The sequence below is a fragment of the Harpia harpyja genome, chromosome 4 (assembly GCF_026419915.1).
Source record: "Harpia harpyja isolate bHarHar1 chromosome 4, bHarHar1 primary haplotype, whole genome shotgun sequence".
In the NCBI taxonomy this organism is placed as follows: Eukaryota; Metazoa; Chordata; class Aves; order Accipitriformes; family Accipitridae; genus Harpia; species Harpia harpyja.
This window is the reverse complement of record NC_068943.1, coordinates 84,676,977-84,704,804: the sequence shown is the minus strand read 5'-3', so window position 1 is coordinate 84,704,804 and position 27,828 is coordinate 84,676,977. Positions and strand designations below refer to the sequence as shown.

At 52.7% G+C, this 27,828-nt stretch overlaps 1 long non-coding RNA gene across 1 annotated transcript; it reads left to right on the top strand.

The window, feature by feature from the left end:
• The first annotated feature begins 15,432 nt into the window (after nucleotides 1-15,432).
• On the top strand, nucleotides 15,433-26,326 carry LOC128140375 (uncharacterized). The gene is made up of 3 exons (XR_008234707.1): nucleotides 15,433-15,524; nucleotides 25,190-25,371; nucleotides 26,072-26,326. It is a non-coding gene; the product is annotated as an uncharacterized LOC128140375 (long non-coding RNA).
• Nucleotides 26,327-27,828: the final 1,502 nt, after the last annotated feature.

Here is a 27,828-nt window from a genome sequence, read left to right as displayed (position 1 = left end):
CGCGTGTGCTCGGCTGCTTTGGGGGGGTGGGTGTGAGTGTTTCTGTGGACAAATTTTGCCCAAAAGAAACATTTTTCCTCAACATTTAATCGGAAATCAATAGCTCTTTCCCTCTAATTTGTAGGCCAGAGACTGTTCCCCAAACATGTGTTTCTATTTTGAGGGCCTCAGGAGTTAGTGCCCCTTATGGAAGGAGCGCTCCAGATATATTTTTAAATCTGCCAAAGCAAAACACAGCCAAAAGACTGGAAGATCCTGTTGGAGCAGCACTGGTAGAGCCAGATCCAAACACAAACCCCAATGTAGATCAGAACAAGAGACCCAAAGACTCGAAGCGGTTTTTTATCTGTGCAATGTGTTGAAAGGGGCCTAAACTCTGATATTTTGGATATGAGCTGGGAAGGTTGAAATTCTGACCCGGGAAGCATTTACCCGTCTCTTTCATAGCGAGAAAGATTATCTCTCCAAACCGAGAAAAATGGAAAGAGAAACAGAACGCACTCCTAGTCAGGACCTCATTAGTTGTGATTAATAACTAGGTATTATTCGATTGCCACAAAATCATCTGATGACCTCGCTTCTGCAGGAGGCCAGGTAAAAACCCCCTCCGTCCTTAAAAATCACTGAAACCCAAATTACACCAGAAAATCGATCTGCAAATCATGAATGCGGCGCTTGAAACCTATTTGCAGCTTTTTTTTTTTCTTTTCCCTCCTCCTTTCTGGCAGGGAGGAAAAGAATCCAACTCAAAATGACTCCCATTTAAAAACATTTAATATTTTGAGAGGCAAAGCCTGGGCAGGAGGCAGCGACCCCGGCGAGACCGCACCGGGTCTAATCGCAGCCAAATGACCCCGCTATTATTATTATTATTATCTTTTAAAGAAGGTAATTTAATAATGATGTTAATTATCTGCAGGGACCAGCACGGGACCTGCCGGGGAGGGGGCTCTGAGCCTCTCCCCCCTCCAGCCTGTAGATTGGCGGCTGGTTCATGCCCAAAAATTCTGGGGCAGGGAGGAAAAAATCTGGAGCCCCAGAGCAAGGTGTGGGGGGAGTCAAGGGAAGCTGCTGCATTTATTTAGTTTAGTGTCAGGGTGTTAATGATAAATTAGATAGCAGAGGAGGGGCTCAGTAAAACAGCAAGCTGTGAGAAAAAAAGCAGCGTAACCCCCTCCCAGGGCAGGCTGGGCTGGGGGCAGGGAGGGGGGGGGCGAAGCGGGGAGGGGGGTGAGGGATTAAGTGTCACTAAAGGCCTTTCATTTACCATGTTTACATGTAGTCAATAGAAGAGAATGGACAAGGGTTTATTGTGAGTTATGAGGCTCTTTCTAACTCCCATGTTATCAATATCTCCCTTTGAAAAAAAAAACAAAACAACAAAAAAAAAGCGGGGGGTGGGGGGGAAAGGCAAAAAAATGAGTTTTCTTTAAAAAAACAAAAAACAAAAAAATTATCCGCCAACCTTTCTGGAAGGTGGGAGCCAGCGGTCCTGGCCAGCCCACAAAGCGCTTTGGAGGATCCTTCAGCTGTTCCATATAAATCTACGGGCTCAATAGGTGGAGTTTATGCTTTTAGCAATTGAAAGAAATTACCCTAAATGAGGCCATATGGGAAACTGTGCTCATCCTCCTCCCCCTCCCCAAAACCGGGGGAGGATTTCGCCTGTCCTTTGTCAGAAAAAGGAGGTTTTGGGGCCGGGGCAGGATCCGGCCGCTCTCCCTGCTCGGGGCTGGTGCGTGGCTTTGCTCCGCTCCCCTTCCCGGACCGGGGGTGGCGGGGAGGGGAGAAGGAAAGTGCCATTAAATTCTGCCTTTGGCCTGACTCGCACAGCCCTGCCCGGCAAACAGCACGGATCAGGCTGGGTTTGTGGGGAAGGGGGGGGCAGGGGGTCCCCAAAGCGCTGGGGTGACCCCCGCGGGTCTCCCACCTCAGGGGCTGCTCCCCCGGGAGGGGTTTGGGGGTCCCAGAAAGTGTGTGTGGGGGTCAGGGCAGCGTTAGCCTTCTGACCCGTTTTACCCCCTTTTCACCCCGATTGCCCCTCAGCCTCCTCGCAGCGTGCCCAGATCCGCTCCCTCTCCCCGGCAGGATCCGGCCCCTCTGCACGCTGGGGCCCTGCACACTCCGAGTGTTTACCTTAAATTCAATTTTTTCCTACAGTTTTACGCACTGGGCTCATCCAGCCTTTTAATCAGCTGGAAATACCAGCAACCGCCTGGGCGACTGCTTGTAATTAACCATTCGTTACAGTGGTTAAACCCCCCCCCAAATAATTGAAGACGTTGCGTAGGAAACTTGGGATCCTGCATGCAAGCGGCACATCATAAAAAAGAAGTGACCCATCGGGATGTGCTCTGAAATCAATCCTCCCCGAGCAGCGTGCTGGATCCGAAGCATCGAGGCCCACGTTTTGCTGTCTGTGGTTTCTAACACGATGAAAAGCCCTCCTTGACTCGCAGCGAAGATCCGAGTTGAGGATTATTTTTGAACTGTTCTTTAACTTCTCATCAGGGATGACTTTGGCAGATAAAAAAAGGAAAAGAACAAAAATGCTGCTGTTAGATTTATAATTTTATATTCTTAGCTCTAACTAATTTTATATATTCTTAGCATCTCGCTCACAGATCCTGGGCTTACTTTTCCCAGCACGGCATGAACAGAAACATCAGTAACAAGGGAGAAAGGTCAATCCAAAGCCACCGAGGTCTGGATTTGGGGAGCAGAAAGCTCCGACGAAGCGTGTGTGGGACCAGCTCGTCCCCTGAAAGCCGGCGGGAGTGTGGGGAGGCCAGAGATGCGGGGTGCTGCCATCTCCCCTCCCCAGCCCTTCAGCAGCTGCTTCCAGGCTGGAAAACCCTGAGCCAAGGTGGTTTTCTGGGAAACAGGGTTATTTTGAGTTGTGGGTGTCCGGCATTTGTCCCCTCTGCTGCCGTTCTCCCTGTTGGGCCAGTGCTCAGGTACTCCCCGCCAGTTCCCAACGGCAGAAATACATAAATACATGTGGAAGTGAATAATCTCTGATGAGGTAGGGAGGGCCTGGTGGGAGCGGGGAGGTTTTGGAGATGTGAGTGCGTGCTTCTGCCCAATTCCGTGTCCTTCTGGGTGCCTGCAGGACCAGAGGTGCCCTGCAGAAACAGAGCTCCCTTCCCTTCCTTCCACCCTGCAAATAACTCCCATTCTTTACCTGCGTATAAGTATATATATCTTTTTTTTTTTTTTTCTGCTAATTCCCATTTTCCCCTGCATTTATCCGGGTGGAATTCCCTGCTCTGAAAGGTGCCCCAAGGGAAATATTCATACATGAAAGCTTCTTGCACCCCCAAATCAACCCAGGGACACTGGGTGACACTTGAAGGTGGCCAGTGGGCACCCGTCACCCACCCCGGGTGGGGACAGGCCCTGGCAGAGCTGTGGGGCAGGATGATGCCACGACACCCCCATTTCCCTCCTTCTTTCCTTTATTTTAGGACTGAGAAGAGGAAACAGCACCAAAGGAACTGGGGATGGAGAAGGCGACCAGGGAGCGCTGGCTGGTGAGCAGCATCCTCTGGGGAGCGAGGCTGGGCAGGATGCGGCCCTGGGCTGGCTGGAAGGGGGGTGTCACCTGGCTGCCCCCCCCAGTCCCCCCTCCGTGGGGCTCCCTAACGAGGTGGCAGGGGCTGCAGGGCCGGCTGTTGGCCCCGCAGGGGGGGCTCCCTGGGTGTCAGCTTTCGCTATCTCGCCCTAAAATCTCAGCAGCATGAACTCTGTGAACCCGGGGTGGCACCAGCTGTGCTCCCCCCAGCTGTGGCCCATCCAGCTGTGCTGCCCGGGGCGGGGGGGAAGCCCTATCCAGTTGGCAATGTCCACCCCTACCAGTCCTGCCTGCGGTGCGGGGTGGGGGGCACACTGAGGTGCTGGGTGGGGTGCAGGCATAGAATCATAGAATCATAGAATCATTTAGGTTGGAAAAGACCTTTAAGATCATCGAGTCCAACCATCACCATGCCCGCTAAACCATGTTCTGGAGTACCCCGTCTACTCGCTTTTTGAATACCTCCAGGGATCAGGGATGGTGACTCAACCAGTTCCCTGGGCAGCCTATTCCAATGTCTGACAACCCTCTCAGTGAAGAAATTTTTCCTAATATCGAACCTAAATCTCCCCTGCCGCAACTTGAGGCCATTTCCTCTCGTCCTAACTCCAGCCACCTGACAGAATAGGGGGTGTACGGCTGGATGTGACCCCAAGGGTGCACGGCTGGGGTGTGAGCACACGGGATGTGTGTCCCTGGGGTGCAGGACCCTGGGGTGCAGGTCAGGGTGCGTGGCTGGGATGCGAGCATACGGGGTGCAGGTTGGGATGAAGGTCCTTGGGGTGCAGGACCCTGGGGTGCAGGTCTGGACCCCATACGGGTGGTTTCAGTCCACCACCATGATTTGCAATATCGCATGTTTGGTTTTTAATCACGCAATTACAGGGGAGATTTGCATCTATTGTGCGCTCCGGTTTCCATTATTTTCATTATTAATCCTTACTGCTCCTAGAATTATAATGATAATTTCAGCACTTTTTCAAGAAAAACACTGGTACCAAGTCTTTGTAAAATACTTCCATGCAGGAGAAAAAACCCCCTGTTAATAGCAGTTTGTGACAGAAAATCATTTGGGCTATGCTGTCAGCATGCCTACTAATACCTGAATAATTAATGTCATACTTTTTTTCCCCTCTTCAAATATTAACATGTTTAGAGTCCTTGTCAAAATTGAACACCCCTCCTTGAAATTAATTGCCAGTAAAGATAAGGCAAGGTACCTGGTTTTCAAAATAGGTTTTTTTTTTTTTGAAATTTGATAAAAATCTGGACAGGAAAAAAGGTATCGGGGAGTACATGGTGTGTTTTCTGCATTACAAACTTTTTGTAGGTAGTAATATGTGCAGCTGTGTTCGCCTATGTTTTATGGGCGTTCACGTATGTATGCACATACGTACTCAGCTACTCGCATGGAGCACGTATGTCCACGTGTGGATATCTATAATTTAATGTGCTGTCGCAGAGCCCTGTGATCTCTTTTGGGATGGGTGAGGGGTACCGGGGCTGTGGAGGGAGCAGCTCCCCTGGGCAGGAGGCAGGAGGACCCTCCTGGTGCCCCCCCCCAGACCAGGGGGGTTGCACCCCCCCCCCAGTGCTGATCTGACCCTGCTGATGGCTTTTCTTCTCGAGGAGCCTTTTGGAATAATTAAATAACATGGCAACTGGAGGAGAGCAGAGGCTTTTAGGGGGAGGGGGGCTGCTTCTGGGAAACCCCCGTGTATCTGGAGGCGAAGCCCGGCTTGTGCTCCAGAGATCGGAGGAGAAACGCGAGGTCGGCCGGATTGGAGCTGCCATCCAGGAAAATGGAATGACGCCACCCCCCCCATCCTCCTGGTATATATATTTATAACATCCCAAGGGTGTAGCTCTGTCTCTCTTGGTTTAAAACAAAACCAGACAGAGTCTTGAGGGTCAAAAGGGAGGTGGGGGAGGGCTTTTCTCTACCTACCCCCAGACAAAGATCCCTTTGAATCTAATCAAGCAGAAAAGAAACCCCTTTCCTGTGTGTTTTTGTACGAGGGGAGAGGGGTTAGGGCTGCCCTGGAAGGTAAAAGGAAAGGAGATCCCATTTTTCCTTTCAACAATGAGATCTTTATAAATGTTCTCAAAAAAACCCCACCCCAGCAGTGGAAGGACGTTGCTGCGTTTTCCCAGTGGACAAGGCGAAGATGGGGGTCGAGGCGATGCCCCGGCCCGGAGGGGACACGCTGGGGGACGGCGGGCAGAGGAGCGAGACGATGTTTGGAGTGAGGGTGGGGATGCAATTTGGTGGTTTATTTTCTGAGGTGGGGAGGGTTTCCAGTGCTCCCACCCTGCTCCGCCACCCTCGGAGGGTGCCCGGCGAGGCGCAGACCTGCCAGCGAAGAGCAGCGACCTCCCGTTGCAGCCCTTGCATACAGCTCCAGCGACCCGATTTCCTACAGGAGATCGTTCCTGCAGCGGGTCTGATCCTGGCTCCATCCAGATCAACCAGAAAACTTCCCCAAAGCCCCATTTCCTATTGTCCGTCACCTGCCAAAGCCCAGCTGAGGGGCCCAAAGACCCTGCTCGTGCTGGAGGATTTTTTCTTCAATGTAAAACGCTCCCTTGATGGAGGGATGGGCCACTGGTCGCTCAGGGAGGTGGCCGCAGTCCCGGGGCACCGTACTTCTGCTTTGCGATGGTTTTTCTCGGTGACCTTGGGCATGCCTGGACAGAAGCCGTGTCCCTGCCCTGTGCTGCGGGGTGACTGGGGAGACCCGTGCACCGCAGGACGAGGATCCCGCCGGGATGGGCTGCAGGACTTGCCGGCATCACCCGCGGGACCTTCCCAGCCCTGGGGGTCTTTGCTGTGCCGGAGCTTCTGGGGTCCCCGTACAGGAGTGCTGGGGTCCCCGTACAGGAGTGCTGGGGTCCCAGCACGGGTGTGTTGGCAGCGCTGCTCTCGGCGTGCTTTTTCTCACTGTCATAGCAAACCCATCCCTGTCTCCCTGCAAAAAATCCCCAATTTATCTATCGCTGTACGTGCACCTACCCCCGGGTCTCTGAGGGTATAGTGGTGGCAGGAGCCCTGTCGCTTCCTTCCTCCCCGATGAGCCCCGCTCTGCAGCGCAGACAAGGCCTCAGACGCTGCTTTTTACATCCTTTTAACTAATACCACATGACAGTGATTTAAGCTAATCAGTACAACCTCCCCGTGTCAATGCAAGAATCCTCATAACCTCGGTGTTTACATTAAGTACAGCAGCGTTTCAGCTATAAAAGCACTTTCAAACTGACATTAACTGCAGTGTAACGATGTTAGATTGACTGGAGTTGGGTCAAATGCCTACCAAAAGCCTGCTAGAAAGAAGCTGCTGTCGAATTTATTGCGAAAGCATTAGCGTGGGGTTGTGCTTGTGAGGCTGGACTTCTCCTGGACCCACATGGGCTGTTTTGCATTTATGCACCCGTGTTTTGTACCAGTCCCCCTTGCTGATTTGCAGCAGTCCCGCAGCGCTTTGCCAGCCTGGGCTGTGAGCCGGGGGGGAAGCTCACAGCAGACCCCTGCCTTGTAGCACCCTTTTACTGCTTTTGGTTGCAAACCCAGTCACCCACGAGGTGCTGGATGTGGTTGGAGAATTGCTTCGCTCCTCTTCCCTGCCTTGCTGCCAGGCTTGGCTGCTCTGCCGGCGAAAGGGGCCGTGTTGGAGCAAAGCAGCCGGGTTCGTTCAAGGCAAAGCCGCTGCTCAGGATGATGGAGGGGCTGGAGACGCTCATGCGAGGGGTGCTGGGTCTGGCTCCCATGCAGCCGTCGATGGGGACACGCGGCCAGAGGCTCAGCCCAGCACAGCGGCATGCGAGATCAGGGCGCAAATCCCAGCACCTGCCGCGGTCACAGCCTGCGGGGCCGCTCGTGCTCCGAGTGTCCCTTTGCCACAGCCCTGTGTCCGAGCGGGAGCTACAGCATGGGGGGGAGAAACCCCCTGGGACCGGGAGGCTACCACGAGGTTTCTCTGACCGAGAGACCTTCGGCTGCTGGGAAGTGGAACAAACCGCAGCGCTTTGATTTCTGCCTATGCATGTCCACATTGGTGTTTGCATCATTTTGGCTGTTATGGTGGAAAATTTATTGTTGAAATAATTAAACCAGTATAAAAATGGTGCTTGTAAAACATTTCGATGCACAAGATTTGTTTTTTTGAGTGTGGTGCAGCTCTTCTCCAGGGCTGTGCAGCTGGGTCTGAAGACACAGATACCCCAACATCACCTTGGGGTTGGTTTTTTAGCACCCTCTTGGTGGTTTTTGGACATATCGAGTTCCCCCAGTCACTGGCAGGGATGACTTTCCTGACCCTTTGCTTCAGCTGCAATCTCTGCCCTGATGGAGGGAGCCCCAAACTGCTTCCGTACCTTATCCCGGAGGCCCCCAGCTCCCCCTTTCATTCCCCACGCTCCCCTTCCCCTTTCCATCTTGCTCCGTGTCTTTTCCTCCTCTGCATTTGCTTCTCCTCAGGAGATGGCCAGTGCCCTGCTCCCACCCCAATCCCATTTCAGCACGGTTGTGTTTAAAAATAAAACAAACAAGCTATTAAATGAAAAATCTATAAAAACAAATAAATAAGCTATTATTACTATTTCCCAATCTCCCAAAGCCTCAGTCCGGCAGTCATATCCCCTGAGTGTTTTCTGGCAACCATAAAGGCAGAGAAATGAAGTTGGAGCACGAAGTCCCTTCCCGGTCCCATGTGTGATCTGGGGGCTTTAGCAGGGACTGTATATCTGAGCACACACACACGTACGCACACATTTATATGTACAGAGATATATATATATCTTTCCCGTAACTCTGCTTAATCCATCTGCTCATGTAGCAGCAGCTTTCTGACTGCTATTTATACTTTCCCATAGGCTTTAAAGCCAGGAGGGACCATGGCTGTCGTTCTCCGTGGCAGCCCTCGCCGTACAACGACCATCCGACTGCCTCGCAGTTTTCCATGTTTCTTGGCTAGCAACATTTCCCTGGGAGAGGGAAGAGGGGTCCTCCAGCACCTCTCCTTTCTGGATGCGTCCCCATGCAGCAATCTGAGAGATGAAGGAGTCTGAGTGGGAGCTCCCCAATGCCCAGGCTGACTTTTGCTCCTCGCTTTGCCAGGTTTCTGGCCCAAAGACACCCATCCTGTTCCCTGGGTGCTACTTACCAGCATGCTACAAGCACCCAGACCCGCAGGGTGTTTTCAGCAGGCCAGCTGGTCTTTTATTGCATGCAAAAGCATTCCCTGTTCTGGCTCATCCCTTTCCCAAGCATGTGCACAGGCAGTCGTGGGGTCCCCGCGGGTGCAGGCGAAACACCAGCTCCAGCAAGCAGAGGTGAGAGCGGTCACTCTGGGGTCTCTTGGAGGGGGTGGGCAGCAGGCAGAGCTGTCCCTCCAGGCCTTCTGTGTGACCGTGAGCACATCTTTATTTTCCACTTCACCCTTTTCCCCCTTTGCTCTCAGGAGTTTTCAACCTGGCCACTGCCCTCCCCACCCATAAACTGTTTCCCAGGGGAGCTGAGGACCCCGCTCAGTGCAATTAAACCAGCTGATAATGGGCTTATTTCCTCCGTCACCGTCCACAGCTGCTTTAGGAAGAGCCACAAGCCCATGGGGTATGCAAAACGTGGGGTGACGATGCTCTCGCTGCATCAGCTCCTGCCTCGCCCCGCAACACCAGCACTGCTCTCAGGAGGGGCTGCACAGCAATAACCTCCCGGGCTGGGGCTCATCCCGGGGGGAGGCAATTTTTTTTTTTTTTTAGCACAGGAGGAACCTAATTAAGAGCTTTCAGGATTTTCCCTGACTTGCTGCAGCTGGTGCTTGCGAGCCCTGCCCACACGGTGGCAATATCTGCCCGGTAAGTGCAGGCAGGACTGTGCTGCCTGTTCTCCTGCTGCTGCTCCGGGGGTCTGCTCGCCCAGGTAGGGGGGCTGGTACCCAGAAATGGGTGGGTTTTGCTCACTTTCTCCGTTGTGCTTTAGCTGAGGGGTCTTGGTGTTGCGGTGCTGGAGGGCGGGGTGGGCTGGGCAGCATCCTGCCTTCTCTCTGTATAGGGTAATGTATGGGGTCAGGGGTACCAGGGGCTTTTTTTTTTTTTCTCCCAAGGGAGATGGTGGCTGTGTCACCTGGCAGTAAGGGCTGTGGTGGCAGAGCAGGAGGTCAGGGCTGTTGTAGAGGCAAGGTTTTTCTCCTGCCCCCTTCCCCATCCCGGAGCTGCTGCCTGCCCTCCTGCTGCCGGACCCTGCTCCGTGGCTGAGGTGGGCCTGGAGGTTGGGATGAAACAGGAGCTTCTCCCCGTGTCCAGCCTGAGGCTTCCTTCAAGCAAAGCTCTGAGGGACCTGATGGGTCCCATAAAGCCACTCGGACACCTGCAGCACCCAGTGCCTTGTGGTGGTTGTGGTGGGGTTTGGAGGTGGAGGAGTGCTGAGACCCTCATCCAGGCTGGGACCTGCCCTGGCTGGTCACTACCAAGGTGCTTTCTGGAGGTGGGCAGCTTTTTTTGCTACGAGGACTGAGATTTCAAAGTGTTTTCCTATTCTTGGTTGGGATAAAAAAGGTGTCTAGTGTTTTGTGGTTTTTTTTTTTTAAAGCCAGTGGAAAAATCCACAGAGCTATCTGATTACTGAAATATTTTTCTTCCTACCACTTCAAAACATTGACTTGATCTCTCTTAACATTCCTTCCCTATAAATTAAATTGGGAAATAGAATGTATTATAGTTTAAAAGAAGTAAAATTCCAACACGTTTCTCCTCAGTCCTTTTCCTTTAACTGGAAAACTTCTCCACACCAATTATTTCAGGCAAACGAGTTCAATCTCAACCAGTTGGAATTTTCTATGAAAAATATTGAATCAAAACATTCCCAAACAGCCCTACTGTTAGCAACTAACAGATGCATTCGCGTTCATTAGCCCGAATGCTCGTGAGGAGCTGAGCAGCAGCTTCAGGCTGAGTGTGCATCCCTGCTCCGAGTCCGAGCAGTCGTGGCTCCGCGTGCGTGGATTTCGGCAGGTCCCGGTCCTGTGGGCGAGTGTTGGGGAAAGGCAGCTCTGATGCATGTTTCTGGTGTAGGAAATACCTTGTAAAGGTGAAGGGGATGGTCTGTGCTGTTACCACCCACCCGGCTGTGCTGGCTCTGTGTCTCTCAGCTCCTTCCCTGCTCCCATCCTGGTGGTCTATCTGGGAAAGGGAGGATTTTTGGAGCAGGAGGGCTCAGGGTGGCAGCCACTGTGTTCTTTATTGCACACAATATATCGTGGCTGGACTTGGTGTGTTGTGCTGGGTCCTTGGGGGTGGGCGCTCATATTTGGGTGGGGTGGGTGCTGGGGGTGAGCACTGTATCCGCGCGGCCAGAGGTGGGTCTGCCCTGCGTGGAGGGATGGGATGGGCAAAAGGAGGGGGGTGGCATCCAGCTCCCATGAGGGGAGTCGAGGTCCTGGGGTGTTTCCCAAGGTCAGGGGGTGGGTGATGGGGCTGGCACCCATCTCCAGCCTGTCACCTCTAAGGGAGGAGACCACCCTGCGATTCACAGGCAGCACCCCAATGGGCCTTAGCCCAGGAGCACTTGATGGACCCAGCAAAGCTGCTTTTCCAGGACGGCTGATTCGGGGGGGGGTGTCCAGGTCCCCCTTTCCCCTCTGCAGCCCCTCCAGATCTGCTGATATTCTCCCTTTTCTCCCCCCACCCATGAGGCTCCTGAGACAAAAGCCATATCAACCACTTTTATTTCAAAACACGAAATAAAATTAACTAGGGGGAGAGGGGGGAGCGAGCTCTTCTAAAGAGCACCAAATTGTGTTGCTATGGAAACGGGAGGAGAAGCCCAGTAGCTGATGCTCTCCTGGGGCTCAAGGGCTGGCTGTACCAGCCGAGATGTTTTCTCATCTCTCATTCTTTCTTCTTTTTTTTCCTGTGTTGTTTTTTTCTTCTTTTCCCCTTCTACCCTTTTGAAATTTGTCTCAGTGACTTAGCACTGGCCAGCAGCCCTGGCTGCCAGCTCAGGGGACTATACCCTTTATTTGCCTGCAGGGCTGTGGGCAGGGAGGCTTTCTGCACATGCTGCCCTCTGCCAATGCCTGTCTTCTGCCTGCTTGGAGGTTGTGGGAGCTGTTTGGTTTCCAGAGCTGAATTTGGAAAACACAGGAGCTTGGGGAAGCACCCCCATGCCCCACTTCTCCTGGCTCTGCCTCCTTGCAGCACCTCTGCTCTTTAGCACTGTTGCAGCTTTTGAACTAAAAATGTGCTTTAAAAAAAATAAAGCCCCAAACCTCTCTCTATGCAGAGCAATGGTTTCAGGCTTTCTGCAGACTCAGGTGTGTCTTGGGCATGTTTACCTGGGGATACTGCTACTTCACTGGAGCTTCTGTGTTTTGGGCAAGGCTGGGTGACTCTGAGTGCCCGTAGGTGTAACTCCAGGACCAGACTGGTGATGGCCCTTGGCTGTCTGCAGGCAAACCCAACTTTCAGCATTTTTCAGCTAGCTGAGCATCCTCGGAGACGCAGCCTTTCCTCTGCCAGCTTCCATTTTGTAATCTGCAAAATGTTTTGAAGCACTCCTGGCTATTGACCCTCCTGCAAGCCTGCTGCTCCCAGTGCTGGTGCTGTAACTCCCTGGTTTTGGGAGTTGCCAGCAGCATTTGGCATCTTGCTGGGAGCGAGGAGGAAGGCTGTTTGGACAGCCGTGTTCTCACTGAGCTTTGTTTTTTTCTCTAATTTCCCAAGTCTTGTCCTCTCCGACAGAAGGCTGGCGTGAAGGGGAATTGCTGATGCTGCTGTGGGGTGAGTCCCCTGAGGTGTCCTCTTGCTGCATGGTGTGTGTGCCCTTGGCCTTCCAGAGACCCCAAAACTGGGTCAGAGAGACTCTGGGGAGAGGAAAAAGCTGTTGCTCGGTGTGTGGCTCGTGGCAGGGTTAAAGCTGCAGGCATTGCTGCCTTGTCACAGGAGCCTGTAGTGCAGGGACCTGTTGTCACCTGCTGATCTAGACAGGTGAGAATCTGCCACCCATCACTCCCCGTCATCTCTCTGCTTGTATAATTCACATCTTTAAAGGCATTTCAGTCAAAGTAGAAGGAATTGCAAGCTCTTGACTTCAGAGAACCATTGATTGAAATCTCTGCAAGGCCAATTTACCCACTGATCACTCCGAAATCAAATCATTTCAGCCCGTGTTAGAACTTGAAAGGGTGTGTGGATGCAGAGGTGCCTGCCTGGGTACCAGGGAGGGTCCCCACACGCCGTGGCTGCTGCCATCTGCCCCAGGCAGCTGTGTTGTGCTGGCTCTGGAAGTAGTTGGCAAAGTATTTAGGGGAGGGGAAAAGTGCTATGGAAAGTAATATTTAATTAGCCCCAAGAGGATCATTAATTGGCAGCCTTAATTTGAAGTCTTGCCAGAGTCTGTTGTATTCCTACACCATTTAGCATAAAATGGGTCTAGAAGCTAATTTGTAGGTCACGGTGATTTGATCGCATATGTAGGGCTGCAATACCCACGGCTGGGCAGCCGAGGGAAGGAGGGCAATGGGCTGGGAGTCACGTACCATATGCCACCTGCCCCATCCCTCGCCCCCTTCCCTCCTTTAAAATAGTGATAATGCCATCACCCTGCTCCTGGCTTTGCTAATGAGGGTTTGTGAAATGCTCTGAGCTTTCTGGAGGAGTGGGGGCTGTGCTCATTGCATTCCCTCTCTCCAGGCTCACTGAACTGCTCCAGACCCCAGCCTGGGCTGGATGTTTCATGTCCTCCTGGCTATATCCCAGGCTGAAACTGGGGAGGAGAAGGCTGGGGCTGGTGGGTTGTGTACTCCTTTAACACTGCTTACTGCCCAAAGTCATGTCATGCTCATCTTGGGCAATGCTGCCACCCCCCTGCCATATATCCATCACAAGCAGCTATCGATAAATTTGTATTCAGAGCGACCTGGCAGGGAAAAGCTGTTTTTCTTTGCTACAGAGGTGAAGCCCCAAGGCTTGGGGAGGCTGAATATCTCACCGGGGAGCCGCAAAGCCAGCACCACCCCTTGTGCCTTATCTCCCTCCCTGGGCAGGGAGAGCTGGTTCCAGTAAGCTGTGTGATTCAAAACCAGCATGGCTGGTGGGGGCTGTCAGCTCGGGGCCAAGGCAGGATGGTGTTGCTTGGGGAAGCAGCGTGGTGGGGATCTGCACCCCATCTCCCTCCTCTCCATCCTCCTGCAGCCGGTTTCTATAGTGACCAGGTACATGCCTTTCGCCATGGCCCTGCCTGCACCCGATTCTCATTCACAGCATCACCCTCCAGAGGCAGAGGGACCGAAGCAGCAGCAGCCCCACAACCTGGGAGCGTGTGTGGGTGCCACAGGGTCCACGTGCTGCTTGGTGGAAGCACTCAAGTGTGCTTGCATGCTTCAGTTTGGTGTGCAGATGCTGTTCCCTGCAGCAACACCTGTGTGTAAATATATGTATATCCCCAGTCCTGCAGGTTTCTGGCATAGACAGAAGCTGGCGAGACCCATAAAGGTCCCAGGTAGGTTTGTCTTTTGCCCTGGATCTGGAATCCCACCTGGTCTGAGGCATTAGTGCCTCCTTATAGAGGTCGGAGGTGCCTGGAAAAAACACAGCCACTTTTGTTAGGGCAGGGACACATGGGAGCCTCCATGGCCAGAACGGAGGTTACTGCTAAATGCTGGTTTTTGTCTCCCGTCTCAGACCCAGGAGATGGTCGGTGTGCCAGCCTGGGACAAGAGAGGTACCCAAGTTAGTGGTCTCTTCCTAGCTTTACCAGGGACGTGCTGCTGGGCTGCAGGTAAGTCACTGTCTCCCTTCCCTCCCAGGCTCCCTGGGTGTCTCATCAGACTCCAGACTCGCTAGCAGGTCCCTTGGGAAGCTGTGCCCAGCCTCTCCTATGTCTAGATAGCTATCTCCAGAGAACGCCACAGATTTATTGTATGATGGCATTGGCAAGGCACTGAGCCCATCAGCACGGTCCCCCCCCCCTCGCCGGCTGGGCGAGAGGGACCGGCTGCAGCCCTGCTGTCTGCAGCCTGGCCATAAACCACTCCAAAATGCCCAAACAGACAGCCAACCTGGACCTCAAGAATATACATCCCATGCTGTCCTGGTGTGGGGAGTGTGCCCCCCCAGGGAGGGTCAGGCAGCCCTTTCCTCGGCCCTGCATGAGATAACGCTCCCAGATAGAGTTATGCACCCGATCAGCCAACAGCTGACAAGCGGCTCAGTGGGGAATAAAGGCTACGGGAGGTAGGAGATGGGTCTGGCTCGCTTGTTCGCTTTATGCTAAATAGCTGACATGAAGAAAGAGCTCTTCTTTGAAAGAGAAGGGAAATCCTGTCACTGTTTGCACAATTTGATGCTCTAAACTGCAAATCAGTCCTGCTGGTCTCCGGGCAGCCTCTTCCCACATGTGGGTACATCTCCCGGGATAGACAGAGCTCGTCCGTAGCTCTCGATACTCCTGGCATGCTGGGCCAGAGCTCAGCCATGCCATTACTCAAGCCAGTGGGAACCAAACACTCCTAGAATGTGCTAAAGAGTGGTCAAGCAAAAAAAAGAATCTTGCCTTATAGTGTTTTTTCCCCCCTGTCTGAAATACTTTGCTAATCTAACAGTCCTTTCCTCCAGGAGGGCTCCTTTACCTCTGGACTTTGCTGCCCAAGGCTCTTGCCTTGGCCGAGGGTTTCTCCTCCCAGACAGCTTTGCAGGGAGTCGGTGCCCCATCTTGTGGGGTGACCGGTTGCTCGTTGAGCAAATCAATCCTGCATCTTTGTGCCTGGGTTGGTGGGTCTTCACCTCTGCACAGCTCTGTGCACCGGCCTTGTTAGCTTTGCTAATGACAGCACTTTTCTGATGATAGATGTGCTTGTTTTCTTAGGGAGATGCTTTCTTCTTAAAGGCATACAGCCTTTGGTGACAGAGCTAACAAGGAATTGCAGAAGGGGAGAGCTGGAGGGGACCTTAAAAGGTAATTTAATTTATCCTCTGCCCCAAGGCAGGATCAACTATTCCTATATAATTTCTGACAGATATTTGTCTGCCTTGTTCTTAAAAGCCTCCAGTGACGGAGATCCCACTGTGTCCCTGGGCTGTCTGTCAGAGGGCTCTAATAGTCCTTATTATTAGAAAGTTTTTCTTACCATCTAGTCAAAACCTCCCTTGCTGCAGTTTAAGCCCATTATTTCTTGTCCTTTCCGCAGCAGACACAAAGAACAGATTATTCCTGTCCTCTGCTGCTGCCCTTTATGTCTTTGAGGGCTTTCATCATGTCTTCCTTGGTCTCCTCTCGTTCAGACTAAACAAACCCCAGTGTCATCAGCCTCCCTGCTGCCTCCCCACCTTCCACGGGTGCCAGCGCTGCAGGATGGGGTTTGCTCGGGCAGCTTCAACGGGTGAAGCTGCAACAGCATCCCCTCCAAGCCAGGTGAGGGGCTGCCTGCAAGCGGAGTTTGGATGTTTTTTTTTTATTTTTTTTATTTTTTTCTGGAAGCTGTGACCAGCACTGTAACCTGTGTTGGCTTCCTGCAGGGTCACCTGGGAGGTCTGGGGAAGTGGTGGTGCCTTCGTGCAATAGCTATGGAAACTGCAGAGCTGCTGAAGGTAGGGCTGGTCTCTGCTGCAAATAGATGTGTCGCATCTGCCTGTAACTGGGCTCAGGAGTTGCTGGCAAAGGTCGGTCCCTTGTGCTGATGGATCTGTGGTGTCCTTGCGTGGATTTGCCACGCTGGTGTGTTTTGTAGTGGCTCCTGGCAGAGCAAGACCCAGTGAGGAGAGCAGTTTGCTGGTTGCTGCCACCCTCATCCCTCCCATCCCCTGGGACCGAGCCCTTGGCACATCCCGTCCTGGCCAGGGATGGACACGTCTCATGGGGATAGACAAACACCTCCACTGCAGCTAAACCTGGGGGGTCCTGGGTTGTCTCCCTGCTCCGCAGCCCTGGCCCGCTGTGGCTCCTGCCCTTCTCCCAAAAAAGCAGAGAGCAGGTTCTGCTCAGCCAGGCGTGTGTTTCGACTGGTGTCTTGGCTGCGCACTCAGCCTGATGTCAGAAAACCCAAGAAAAACAGCTCCCTTGTTCCCCATCTGCTTTATCCAGGATTTCTCCACTGCCAGTGGGGAGTCCCCACCCCAGTTGCCCATTTCCCCCATCTTCTGAGCTCCTTTCTGTCTGCTTTTACTGTCCCATTGCATCTCTCCGCTGCCTGTGGCTGGGCTGTGGCTTCCCTGGAGCCACCCAGCTCCCGCTGCCCTCCTTCCCAATGCTGACCCCCTGGTCTGCTCTTCTTTGGGCTGCAGCTCTGATTTGTGTGTTAAATGTCTAATCACAAACCTGCCTGACAGCTCTCTTCCCTCCCGTCAGTGGTTTGTAGTGTTAATGACTGTTTTGTTTCTGACTGTCAGCTTTGCAGGAGGCAGTTTGCTGATAATTTGGGAGAAGAAATTTGGAGTTTTTCCACACCCACCCCTCTATTCTTCTAGGTTTCCTAAATATATGTATAAAGTATGTATTTTTCAGGCATAGTAATTATTGATGTTTAAGGGGGTTGGCATCCCCACCCATTCTTCCTGCATCCCTGTGGTAGTGAGCTTGGTTTACTGGGATTTGGGATCTTTGTACCTGAAGCATTTTATCAAAGCATCAGGTGGAGGGATGAAACTCCTTGTTCTTCTGCAGTATGGTCCATTAATGGGAAAAATCGCTTAGGAAAGCACTGTGGCTTAGGAGATGCCAGGATTCCTGGCACCAGTGGAGATGAACGCTGGCTCATTCATGTGGGTTGCAGTTATTTCCCTGGCTCCATGTGCAGGTGGGGAAGATCCTGGTTTTGATCCATCCGAGTGTAACATCAGTTCATGCTGACTCTTCTTTGGCTCATGTGATCCACCACTATTTTGTGGTCCGACATTATGGTTCACCAAGATTTTCATTAGGGAAATCAATGAGCCATATCATCCTGGTGCTGTCTTGGTCATTGAAAAAGCATAAATAATGCTGAGGCCTGTCGTGTCTCCAGGGCAACAGGAGCAACCATCAAACAGGTCTGGTTTCTGTGCAGAATACCCTAAATCTGTCATTCCGGTGAGTTCCGGACTCAATAAACACCATCCCTCTACTTCTTTGCAGACCTTGGTTGTGTGATCGTTAACGCCAGCTCGGTGCAATCCCGGCCGGGTGGGGAGAGCAGCGTTGATCCAGCCTTGCCCTGGGGTCTGCGCACGTGTTCATGACTTCTTTGGCTCTGGGGGGGAAATCCTTGGGCTTTGCCAGCTAAAGGTTTAGGCAGTAACTTCTGCAGTGTAGCTGCTCTATATAGTGCATGGGCTTAATTTTTCCTTCCATTGAGCCTGGAAAAAATACTTTGTAGGCTGCTTGGCTGTAATGAGGTCTGCGATTACCTCTGGATCTGGACTCGCTTGCGGCAGCTATCGGCACCGCTGACAGTGGCGTGGAGCTGCTTTCCACCCGAGTGTGCTGGGTGGATGCTCACCTTGCAGGGCCTGATGGATATTGAGATGCAGATGGGTTGTGGAGCTGAAGGGTGCTGCCGAGCACCATGGTGGGCTTGGGCAGACTTAGCTCCCAGCCTGACCTCCTCTCCTGCCTCTGGGCACTGTGGTGGGGCCCCTCGCTTGGTGCATGGTGCCCCTGGCATCGCCTCTCCCCTCCTGCCTCCAACCCTGCTGACAGGCTTTTTTTTTTTTTTTTTTTTTATTCCCCCAAGATTCACACAAATTGTTTTTCTGTTACAAAATTGCCAGCAATTCCACTCAGTGTGAACTCGGTAGCGAGGCATCTCGGGATTCCTCCCCCTGCCTCCTCCCTCCTCTCCTGCCATCTCCAGCTGCCCGCTCTCCCTCGGGAGCTGTTTTCATCCCACTTTCTTCTCTGATTGGCAATGTTTGCAAAAGAGAAGGCACCTATGCGTGAGAGCAAGGATGGCTCCAGCTCCTTCCCTTCTCCTTGGCTAATGACAGCCTTTGGCCCTGCGGGATGATGGATGAGGGAGAAGCAATCAGCCACCCAGGTGCTGGCTGTGGTGCCTGTGTGGGTGAGGTGGTTGCCCAAAAACCTGAACATGGGTGTGCAAACCTCCTGCAGTGAGACAGGTTTTCCATGTTACCTCCTCCGTGCCTGGCGTGCACCCCCTGCACTCGCAGGGCTGGGCTCTGGCTGTAGGCTCTTCTATCCCAGGAATATGATTTATCTGCTGCATCTTCTTGACTCAAGTGGTATTGAACGGGCTTATTGGAGAGCTGGTTTCTAGACAGGTTGAATTAGGGGTGGGAACATGTAAGCACATTTTTTTTTTTTTTTTTAAGCTTTCATCTTCTTGCTCTTTCCCTGCTTGACTCTGAGCTTTTTAGGGAGAACTTGCCAGGTCCTGGTGTCAGAAACTGATGTTGTGAATGGAGCCAGATCAAACCTGCCCAACTGTGAGGGTTTGGCAGGTCCTGGTTCCTCCTCTCCCTGCCCTGCGCAGCGCACACTGCTCTGGTCTGCAGAACCCCTTGGTGTCCAGCCCTGGATGTCCATGACACTCCTCAGCCCTTGTTGCCAGCAGCTTCTGCTGCTCCCAGCCAGACTGGGCTGTGGTTGCCAGAGCTCTTACAGACTGTACTCAATGGACACGTCTTAGGATGATGAGGCTATGCAATTTACTCTGTAAATTGGTACCCAGCTTTCATAAGAACACTAAAAAAGTCCCGCAAAGCACAACAGCTTGTGATAGCCTCCCCACCACCCACCTTCCCTCAGCAGCAGGCAAGTATGGATCGCCCAAAAATAGAGATGAAGAGTCCCAGAGGAAGCATATGGCAGATGGGACTAGATCCCTGACTATCAGGTTTTCTGTCAGTGCTTTAACTGTATGATCATCCTCTCTGCTTAGCTTTAAAGTATCGTGCTATTCGCCATGCTGAGGGGATAGACTCTGGCTCTTGGGTTAATGCTTGCGAGGCCTTCTTAGAACTTAGGACTTAGTGATGTAGAAGGTAGATTAGGGAGGTTTCCCCAACATTTTAAAGCTGTGATGCCTTTTGAAGTCTCCTTAAAGCAGTAGCCACATGCAGAGCAGGTGGGATTAGCTGGAGGAAACCAGAAGAGAAAAAGCATATTGCTGTACCTGAGCATCCCTGGATTTCAAGTGGCATTTTAATACTCCTGTCCTGTGGTAGAGATCTCCTAATACAGCACTCATTGCAACAGTCTGGGTGATTTACTCCCATTGATTATGGGTCATGGAAATGGGGCCAGGCACTGCCTGGGATCATGGCTGGGATCCCCCCTGTGCCACACAGCCGCTGCGGGCTCCTTGGCAGAGCCATGAGCTTTCATGGGGGACCAGTGTGCCAGAAACACCGAGGGGCTTTGCTGGGCCCCATCTCCTCTTTTTATTCCTTGTTTTCCTTTGTTCATCAGGTACTGGAAGGTGTCTGACTGATGGTTTTGCCTCCTGGGCAGGGTTAGGTTAAGGGGTAAGAGCTGCCTTTCCTGGCTGCCTTCTGCCAGCCCCTGTGAGCTGGAAGTCAAAGTAAAGTTTCTTTTGCAGCTCTGAAATGCATGCTGGCTATGCAAACACAACCTACTGTCTTCAAGGTAACTTTGTGTTGCAGCTGGACTGCAATCTCTTGAGACAGCCATTGCTTTGGGGATCCAGGTTGCTTCTGCAGTGCCTCGTGCTGCATCAGTATAGCAACAAAACATGCAATGCAAAGGTCTGGGGCTCCTCTGAGCTCTCGCAAAGGTCCTGGTGCCCGTTGGTAGCATCATGTACCTTGTAACCCCAGGCAGGGCTTGATGCTAAAGAAAGGCAGCACCTCCCACCCTGGGAATTGCAGCTGGTTCCTGTGTGTGACCCCTCATGTACGTTATCTGCCTCTTGCAAACACCGGGGATGTTAAGCCTGGGCAGACCCAGGGAAGGGGGCTCTCGCTGCCCTGTGCACACAGCCATGGAGCAGGTTAGGACCACTGCGAGTTTGCTGTGGCAGATGTTCTTGCTAGATACAAGAGAACATGGGCTGCCTCCATCCTTGGCTTTGCTATTGCAGGAAACAAACTTTCATTTAAGCAGTGACTGCATCCAGGATTTAATTAGCTCTGGCTGGCAAGCCCAACCCCGATAAGGTCACATTGAAGGGAAATGTGATTGGCGTTTCCATCCCAAAGAGCATCGTATCGGGAAGTCCTTTGCGGCTTAGATGCAGGCAGGGGTGTGTGAGTACTGGCACTCCTGCCCCGCTGCGGCATTCCCACACTTTTTTGGGGGTGTGTTTTTGTTTAGTTTTCTAGCTCTGTTCCTTTGCAGCTGATGCTCCCCAGTGCAAGGCGCTGAGCTCTGGCAGGAAGGAGGAATGAGCCCTTCCCTCTGTACAGGCTGCACCCTCCTTGTCGTGGTCCAAGCCAAGTCTTGTCGCATCGGTCCTGGTGCTGGGTGAGCTGAGCTCGCTGGTCCTCTGCAGCTCCCTCTGCATCATGCGTTTGACTCCTATTCTGCATCCCGTCCAGCTCATGGGGCTGAACATCATCTCTGCAGCCTCTTAAATACCTGCAGCCAGGCAGGCTCCACTCTGTGAGCCCATCTTTGCTAATTCCTGGGGACTGCAGAGGCTCTTATCCCTGTCAGAGCTATGGATATGCCCTTTCCAGCTGCTATCCTGGGGATCAGTCTGTCTCTGATTTAAAGCTACAGTCTGCTGGTGGCTGCTGCTGCATTTCAGGAAAACAAGGGAGGTAAAAGTCTATCAGAGCTGGTTTCCTCAGGGCTCACCAACTCCTTGCAAATTCCTCTTAGAAACGGATTCACCTTGCATGTGGCTTTGCCTGCCTCTCTGTCCTCTTACAAATTCAAGGGAGTTTCCAGCTGAAGGAGAGAGGCCAGGGCAAGGAAACTGGGAAGAAGGGTATTTTACTGTATAAATCAAATGGAGGAAGTACCATGACCACAGGAAGATGCTGCTGCCTTCATAGGGAAGAGGAGACATGCAGTCAGCTAGCTTTAGCTTTCCAGGAAAAGATTTTTCCCATCCTGTACATTTTTGACTTTTCAAAAGTTTTCCTCATTTGTACTGGGATGAACCCAAGTTTTCTAGAAATCTTTGCCAAAAACCTTCTTTTTGTATGGCAGGAGGGATAATCAACAATACTTGAATTGCCAAGTCCAGATCAGTGAGTCAGTGGGAAGCAAGAAGAAAACCTCATGCAATGTTCCTGTTGCTTATCAATTGCCGTGGAACATGTCATCCCAAACTGCTGCCCATCGCCTCGCCCTCCTGGGGTGAGCACAGCATGGCACCGGGGGAAAATGGACTTCAGGCATGCTTCGGTATTGACTGGCCATGTGGCTTTGGGCAGAATTGACCTGTCTCTGTTAACCCATATGCAAAAGGCAGATCCCTGTAACCTCCTTAACTCTTCTCTTTATGTGCTTTGCAGTCCCAGGGTGTTGCTGGGAATGGCACTGAGTCCTTGACCCCCAGCTGGGGATGCCCAGGGACCCTGAGCTCGGCAGCGGGGCACGGCTGAGCTGCTGGGATCGGGGACTTTGTCCTCCAAGTTTGGAGAAATGTGTCTTTCTCATCTAGGAAGCCACTGATGTGTCTCCTATCCCTTCTGACCCAGATTTCTGGTTCCTTCTGCTACAGAAATAGCCTTCGAACTCGCTCTTTTTAGGCATTTCCACCTTCTGAGCTCTCCCAGTGTGGCCGCCCTGTGCAGCGTGTGATTCACAGGCATCCTCCCACCCAGGGCAGCCCCTCCTTGCAAACAGGCTGGTGCCGTGGATATCACGGGCAGCCCAAGGACCCTCTCACCTGAGGCAGGGAAAATTCTGCTTCAGGAGAGCGAAGACCTGGAGAAATCCGAGTTATTGCTGGCTCTGATTCGATTCTTTCTCCATCGCGTGCTTTTACTTCAGGGCACTGGGAGGAGAAGCCAGGGTCTGCGAGCGCTCGCTACATCTCTGCTAATGACTCAGGATTGCCTCTGTGCTGTCTCCTGGTGGCTGTCTAGCCATCAGCTCAAGCACAGCCATGGTAAATAATATTTAATCCCTGCCTCTGAGTCCTCTACCCTACGCTTTTTCTTTTTCCTTTCTTTTCTGGTTGCTGCAGACAGCGCTGCTCTGCTGCTCTGTTCAGGCTGTGGCATTTACCCGTGAGTGAGGTGTTAGCCGTGACTCAGCTCTCTCCTTGCATTTCCCTTTCCACAGTGTCTTAATCTTAACAGCCCCCCCCTTTTTTTTTCTGGCAGAGAATATTGCCCAAACTCCGCTCTTCCCAGTCCCCATCGCTGGGGTCTCCTCGGCTTCTGTCTCCAGCAGTGCAGGGCTGCCCTTGACCTTGATGAACACCATTTTGCCCCAAGCACGCCCACGCTGGATGCTGCTGTGGATGTGGCTCTTCTCTTTGCTCCTCTCTGCTGCCCTTCCTCCTCCTAGCACAAAAAAAAAAAAAAAAAAAAAAATTAGCTGCTGCTTTTTGCTCTCATAGCTTTCTACAACCTCTCCCTGCTTGCCCCAGCATGCCTCCTTCCCTTTTAACTGTCAGCATCTGCCTGTGATCAGCCCGTGATAACTCGTCTCTCTTGTCCCATTGCTGAACTTCCCACCAACTGCCTTGGCTTTCTCCTGAGCTGCCCTGAGGCTTTGGAGAAATCCCTGCAGCAGGAGGGAGCCTTCCTGATGGCTCCTGTTTCCCACAACCTTCACTAAATTCTAGTGACTAGTAAGATACCTGTGAACTAAATTAATTTCTCTCATCCATACTAATGTCTTCTCCTTGCTGTCCTCGCTGGGACAAGGGTCATGCATGGCTCTGCCAGCAGGTCCCAGGCACGGGGCAGTCCTGTGCTGTGACCAGGGCAGGTTTTCCAGGCTCCACTGACCTCTTGGCTGCAACTACATCCCCAACATCCACCTAAGGCCAGGGCCAGCTTGATACAGGGGGCTTTGGGGTTTTTTTTTCCTCTCTCTGTTCAATGGAAGACCCTGCTATTGCCTCCTAAGCTGGGTCTGCTAGTGGCAAGGCTGGTGGTATCCTGAGCAATAAAAGAAAGGAAGGATCGAGTCAGCCGAGTGTGGTGAGCCCCAAGCCTGTCCTTCCCCCAGGCCACCACGGCTGGGGGTCAGTGCAGGATTTCTTGCCTGGTTAGTGGAAATATCGGTCATCTCCGCAATCAGCAAAGCTGCTCCTTCTAATGAGAAAATCCTCTTAAAGCTGCAGGAAGAAATCAAACCTTGTAAAGCATCTGGCTTTTCTTCTCCTGTATAGGGTGGCTTCTGGGATGACTCTGCGGGAAAGGGGGAGGCTCGGACATCTCTTGCAAGGATGCAGAGCGGTCTGTCCTGTGCGCAGGTCTGTCCTGTGGCCGTGGGCTGCTGTGTCACCAGCTGACAACCGCTCAGCCCCTGAGGAGCAGCACTGCTGGGGCTCTGTCCCCATTTAGTGGCCAGACTCTGGGGACAGCCCTCGACGTGGCCGAAGGTCCTCTGGAGCAGCACCAGGGACGGCAGTGAGTTTTGCGAGGCTTTAAGGGAGCAAAGGGTCCATGTGTAGCAGGGAAAGATGCCAAATCCAGGGTGAAGAGAGAGGACACTTGACTCTTTCAACCTCTTTTCTGCCCCTCTCCTTTTCTTGTTCATCCTCTTCCCTCCATCCCCCTCCTGCTCAGATGTCCATACATTATGCATCAACAATTCTTTGCCCACACAGCACTTGCGGAGAGAAACCCGGCTACCGGCTGATGAAAGTTAGCGCCTCCTCTTTAACGCTAGCCCAGGAAGCTGGCCACAACCTGCAGAAATTTAACGTAATTCACAGCACATCCCACCTTCCTCCTCGCAGCCTGCTTCTCAAACCTGTGGGGGAGAGGGCAGCCCCAGCACCCCGGCTGAGCTGGAGAGACTGGGCTGGGGATTAGAAGTGGGGGTCCAGCCCCAATTCCCCTGCGTAACCTTGCCTGGGTTCCCTACTGTAAAATTTGGGCAATTATAGGTCACCCCTCCTTGCATGGGTGGCAGAAGGCAGGTCTCCTCGCAGGTGGTTTGCGGTGTGTCTGGTACATTGGCGCCTCATTCAGCCCCAAAAAACGTGCTGGCTGTGGAGCACCATTACGAGTCGTGGTCACATCTGTCCTCAGTTGCCATGGAGACTTTTCCTCTTCCCGATGCCCAGAGGAAAGCAGCGGATAATGGCAGCGACAGGGAGCTGCCGATGGAGCACGTCACCCCAGGAGCTTCGTGCCTGCGTGGCCTCTGCCATCCGGCATCCCAGAGCACGCGAGATGCAGCATCCCCCCCACGACCCAGGTCCGGCTCCCAGGGGCTTCGCTCCAGCTGCCGGCTGACTTTAATGGTGTGACAGCACTGGATATTTATGTACAGCAGTCACTATACCTGGGTCAATCCCAGTGGATTCAGACCTGCGATCCAGATGTGCGGTGATAGGTATAGCTGTATAATCCCACCCGTGTGCCGCTGCAGGTGATCCTCAATCCCGGCGTGACCGTGGGTGGGCGAGGATCTGGCTCAGACCTCGGGATCTGGGTTTCCATGTTGCGGCTGAAATGTTTTTTTCCTTTCCTAAGCAACACGCTGAGGGTCCAAACTCCCCGACCAAGGCACCTCTTATCTTTCAGGATTTGAATTTCGGCAGTTTCAACCCCTTCCCCTTCAAGCTGCTGTGGTTGAAGGTTGTCACCTGCTTCTGCTGCCCACCTCCATGGAGGATAGGGTGGTCACCCCCTTCCGCACACCTGGATTTGCTGCGGAAGGGCTGGGGGACAAGGATCGCTCGGTCTTCAGAGCTTGCTGAGCACACGTGAGTTTCGCAGACCTGTTCCCAGTGGAAATCAGGCGCGGACAGGCTCCGAGAGGGACTGTCGGCTTCCTCGCGTGCTCCAGATGGGAAGGGACATGGAGGCAGCAAAGGGTTCCTTTCTGAGACAATAAAATCTATTTGCTGGTGGTGGCTTTGCTTATAAACATCTGCCAATACGTATATTATTTAACTGTTATTAAGCCCTCGCTAGTCACTGTGAAATTGGGTGGCCAACTCCTCCCGGTTTTATCCCAGTGTGGGGCAGACTGGAGAATTTATCCAGGTTCTGCAATATTTCCTCTCTTCTAGTTATCTTGTATTGCTTGTCCAGCTCATTTCTGGAGCATTCCAGCCTCTTCCCTGCATTCCCAGAGGGAGATTTCCATGGGCTGAGGCAGTTGGGGCAGAGCAGGGACCCTGGGCTGGCTCCAGCATCGGAGGGATCTGGCAAAGCCCCTTCCCCTGCTCTGTGCCTGTTTTCCGGGCTTTACATTTGGGAGAGGAATAATATGGACCTTATTTAGAGGCTGTAGCAATATAGGTGCAGGTCTGCTATTCTTTGCCCATAATGGGGCTGCTCAGGAGTGGGAAATCTGGGTGTTGCAGGCAGGACCCTGTGGAGAGTGGTTTTTTAAGAGGAAAGGGGCTGGATGGTGGCAATACAAATGGTGCTTGAAGGGAGCATAAAGGCTTTCTTAAGCTTTCCAGGTGGATTTTGGAAGAAGACGGAGCGTGTCTGGAGGGGGGAATAGAAGAGGCACATCCCCAAGCCTGCGCGTGGCGGGATGAAGATGCGAGGGTTTGTGCGTGACTGGGTGCATTATAAATGGAAACGTGTGGCTGTGTGGCCGGCGTGGGCGAGGGGCTGGGCATGCGGGTGAGTGTGAGCCTGTGCCGAGGGGGACAGATGTGTGTGGGATGGCTCTGTGTGAAGCTATATTAAAAATATGAGCAAGGCAGACTCTGGTGCTTCAGATGCTCAGGCTTTGCTTCAAAGGGGGACGGAGACGGTGCTGGAGGGCAGGGCTGTGCCTGAGACAACTCAAATTTATTTCACTTCTGCCCCCCTCCTGCTTTTGGAATGGGTCAGCAGGGATTGCACGTGGGACGGACAGGCTTTCACCCACCAAATTTGTACGTACAGAGCCTGAACCTGTTCCTGCTTTTGACGGTTGGACTCGATGATCTTAAAGGTTTTTTCCAACCTAAACAATTCTGTGATTCTATGCTTACAGCCATGTTTTTTTTGGACTGAGCTGCCACACACGCAGCAGTGAGACCTGTTGTTAATGTGGGAGACAACCTCAGAGCAACAGCCCCCCCCCCCCCCCCCCCAGGATACCCAGGTGATGCTCATATCAATGCTCCCATTTACAGCCTCTGCCAGGCGCTTGGTTCCTCCCCCTGGGTGGAGCTGGTGGGTTTCAAGAATGGGGCGCAGACAAGCTGGGGCTCTCTTTTTTTTTTTTTTTTAATTTTTATTTGTTTTTTTTTCCTGAGACCATGCTTGGTGGGGGGCAGGTTTGGCACTGCCTGCTGTGAAGCACCCTGTTAATGGGGGATGTGACTCTCCGGTGAAGTGGGTGGTAGAGTCAGACTGGTAAGAGGAAAACCCTTTTTGATGGTTGCATAGATTGGGAACTCCTTGCTGGGGGAGTTTGCTGAGACCGAGACAAAGGGTATTGTAGGGCAAATAAGAGCATCCTATTAGCATCATAGTATTAAACTTTTGGGGTGCTGGATCCTCAGGGGTGGTCTGATCTGGCCTGGGTGAGGGGGAGGCTGTGATCCTGACCCCCCCCCATCTGTGGGTGGCATTTGTGGCCCTTTGCAGGGGCTGGGTGGCAGGAGCTCCTGCTCCCCAAAACCTTTCTCACGTGTTGGAGGTGTGAGTTGCCCCGGCCAGCTTGGGCTGCCCAGCAGAGGAGGGAGGATGAGGATGGCTTAGTTCACGGGGAGGGCTAATTAAAGGCAAGGAGCACCCATATCTCATCCTGTGGCGGGTGCTTCAAAGGACTTTTTAGGACAAGTCAGACAAAAAAAGAAATGTATGATAAATAATTGAGATCTGAGGCTCAGCTTTCATGTTCCTCCCGTCCAGCCCAGCCATGAAGGGACCTCGAGCCCCTTCTGCAGGGTTGGGGGGGTTTGGGAGTGGGAGGGTGAAACGGCGACTGTGCTGCTGCGAGGCTGCAGCTGAGCTGGGGAGAACAGGAGAAGGTTTAGGAGCCTCTTTTCTTCCTTTACCCTCTTTTCTTGGAAAGGAAAAAGGCTGCAGGTCTCTGCAGTGGGGTTGGTGTTGAGGGTGTTTTGGGGAAAGCCAGCCCCCGTGGGGTCCCATTCCCACAGCTCTCACATGGATCTGAGCTGTTGGCTCTTTTGCTGAAGTGCCAGCTCTTGACGTCGTGTGGTTATACGCGATATCTGCCTTCCTTTTCAAATGAAATTCCTCTCTCT